The following is a 3,310-nucleotide window of genomic DNA, read 5'->3' on the forward strand; positions in this document are numbered from 1 at the left end:
CAGGAGGTGAGATCAGCCCAGGCCTCCCCTCCAACCAGAGGAGGAGTCCCTGAAAGGTGAATCAGGGTACTGTTCCCACAAACAGGGATGAATGGCTGCAGGTCAACAGAAACACAGATGTTGGCTATACGATTGCGACATCCTTAGTGTTTGTACCCTAAACCTCGCCACGGCCAACACCTTGCCCACATCCCTGGCTGCCCAGTCTCATCCCTTTCCTGCCCCTACCAGAGAGGTTATGTGGGACAGGTTCTGCTCACTCCAGCTTAATATCCTTGAGGTTTTCCCCCAAATAATACCTATTCCTATGGCAACTTCTGAGGAAAGTTTTCTGCCTCTTTTCCTTGGGCTGATGAAGAGGAGAGGGGGCCAGACTCGGGAGGAGGGATTTTAGAATATGCCAATTTGAGAATTCCGAGTTTCTGGAATGCCACAGTTTCCGTAACATAGTGGAGAAGGGTCCAAAATGTAAGGGAATCTAGAATGCAGGAATATTCTAGAATGCTAGTGGATAAACAGTATTAGGGTTCTCCCCTGCATTTCAGAGAATGCAAACTAGAGGTTTTGTGACAAAAGGACCTGGAAGTCAATGATTCTAGAACAGGGGAGTGTTCTAGAATACATATGAATCTACGGTCGTAGGAATATTTTGTATGCCAGAGTTTCTGGAATGCTAATTATAGGACACAGAAAGCAAATCTGGAGTACTAGAAAATCTAGAGCATAGGGGCATTCCAGAATGTCAGCTCTTCTAGATCACTAGAGGGTTTGTTTGCATTCCAAGAAATCCATAATGGCAGGGGGTTCTGGATTGTCAGAGAATTTAGAATATGATTGGGAGATGAGTGATTCTAAAACATGAGTGTTCTGGAATACCTGTGAATCTCAAACTCTGGAAATGTTTTTACATGCTGGGACATTCAGAACCCTGGGGGGTGTTTGAATGTTAGGAAGTCTAGAACATAGGAGGGGGTTGGGATGCCCGGGAATCTAGAATGTGGGATGCTTTATAATGCTCCCAGATCTAGAATATTGAGATAGTTTTTCCTTGCCAGGGAATCCAGAACACTCGTGTTTCTGGAATGCTGGTGACTCTAGAACTGAGAGAGAGAATCAGAAAATCTGAAATACTAAAGAGATTTGCCTGTCTGTTAATACCAGGGATAATACCCTGCATGTGAGCACATGATGGGAGGAAGCTTCCAGAATGCCACGGCTCTAGCACTCTGAGGGATTCTGAAGGGTTGAGAGCAAATCAGGGTCCAAGGGATGACATAGAAACGACCCTGGGAGATCTGGCACTGACGGGGAGGGATTGGGAGCGGGGGACTCCAAAGTCAGTGGGGATGGGAAGCCAACACCATCCCCGGAAGTTGTAGTGGTGAGCCACAGGCTGTTGCCTAGCAACGAGCATTGAAGATGCCCCGGATCCCAGGCAGAAGGGAGAAATTTCGGCAGCGCCCCCAGCAAATGCTCCAGCCACAGGGTAGGAGGTGAGGAGGAGGGCAACGGGGGTGGGGGTGGGGGTTGTCAGGACACGCCATCCTGCAGGGCCATCTTAACCAGATTGCGGGGGCTTCACAAAAACAGGGACACAGAGCACATTCAGTGGGCAGTCAGGGACTCCATCATCATGCTAGGACTGCCCACGAATGCCCACGAGTTGGGCCTGAGTGTCATCGTTACTGCTCTAAGGGGCTGCGTGTCCCTGGATGGCGGGTGGGCCCAAATTCTTGGTGTCAGTGTGGGATGGAGGCATGGATTGCTGTAGGTGGCAGTAACAGTGTGCGTGTGTCTGCGTGGGTTACCAGGGTGCCTCGCTGTAACGGCGGGGAGGGTGACGGGGTCGCCCGTCCATCCTCCACACTCTCCACTGGAAGAAGGAGCAGGAGTGGGGGGGTGAGGACTAGTCAGCTGGATCGGTTGACATTCTTAGCATAGGGTGGGCCCTATATGGTCAGGGCCCGTGGCCTGGTATCCTGTGGGGTTGGAGCCTGTGATGCACTGGGGGCGGAGCTAAGGATCCAGAACCGGAAATCTTAAGACTCAAACTGCGTGGAGGGATGGGGCCTAGAACCCGGGGGGCGGGGCAAACATGAAAGGGGTGGGGCTTGGGATGCTAAGTATGGGGCTGCGCCCGAATTCACTGTGGGAAGGGCAGTGACCTGAAACTCAGAGGAGAAGGGGCCAAGTGGGGAGCCAGATCTGAAGCTCAGGGGGCGGTGACCTTAGAAGAAGAGAAGTGGGATGTGTAATTGCGAGGAAAAGGGTGGGGCCTTGAATTTATAATGAAGGGCAGGAGCTGAGCTTGAGACCTACTGCTTTGGGAGGCTGTAAGCAAGGCTTGGAGCCTGGAACTCCCTAAAGAGAGTGCAGGTGGGGCCTAAGGCTCCCTGAGGCTTGGGGCTCCTGGACAGACGGTAAAGGACCCTAGGAAGGGAGGGGACTGGAATTCTCTAAAGAGAGAGTCTGCAACTCTCACTTGGGAGGGGTGCTGTTGGGAATCTTTAAAGATTCAGGTTAGGGAAGGGGCGTCTGGTAACCTCTAGGGGCAGCGGTGGAGAGTGGTGTAAGGAGAACAGCTCTCTCGGAGCAAAGTCTGTGGGTCAGGGGCCGAGCCTGGGTCCTCTGAGGGACAGAGGCTACAGCCTTCTGAGGAACAAGCTTTTGCTTGTTGGACCTGGAACCCGTGACGCACAGGGCCTTGAGAAGAGGAAATCCTTTGGGAAGGTACAGAGTGGGCCTGGGACCTCAGAGGGGCCAAACCTGGGGCCTATTGTAGGATTAGCACTCCCCCCCACACCCGAATCCTGAGTCTCTCGCATGGGAAGTGGACAATTCTGGGGGCTTCCAGCATTTACACCAGTCAGGGAGCAAATTCTGATCAAATTTCTCCCACAACTGTGAACGAGGGATGAGGCCCGTGCGTGAGAGTCTAGTTTAAGGGACCCTGCCCACTGCCTACGCATCCCTCCCAGCTGTGGGAGGGGTCCCGGGGTCTCCACTCTTCAGCTTCTCCTTCCCGAGTCGGTACCGGACTCCCGATTTCCCCTCCAGCCCTGGGAACCCCAGGCCCCAGCGCCCCCCGCCCGGCACCTGTCCCTCTAGCCCCTCCCCTGCCGTCTTCCGATTGGCCAAGAGGGCAGCGCCCCCTGGCGGCATCGGGCTCTGATTGGCGGGAAGTTCGCAGCCGCGGCTAGGACTGTGGAGAAAATGAGTTGGCCTCGGGCGGGGGCGGGGGGCGGGGCCGCGCCGAGCCGGACCCGCTGGACAGACGGCCCGCCTGGAGCGGGACTCCACGCCGGACACG

The sequence above is a fragment of the Zalophus californianus genome, chromosome 17 (genome assembly GCF_009762305.2).
Source record: "Zalophus californianus isolate mZalCal1 chromosome 17, mZalCal1.pri.v2, whole genome shotgun sequence".
Classification (NCBI taxonomy): Eukaryota; Metazoa; Chordata; class Mammalia; order Carnivora; family Otariidae; genus Zalophus; species Zalophus californianus.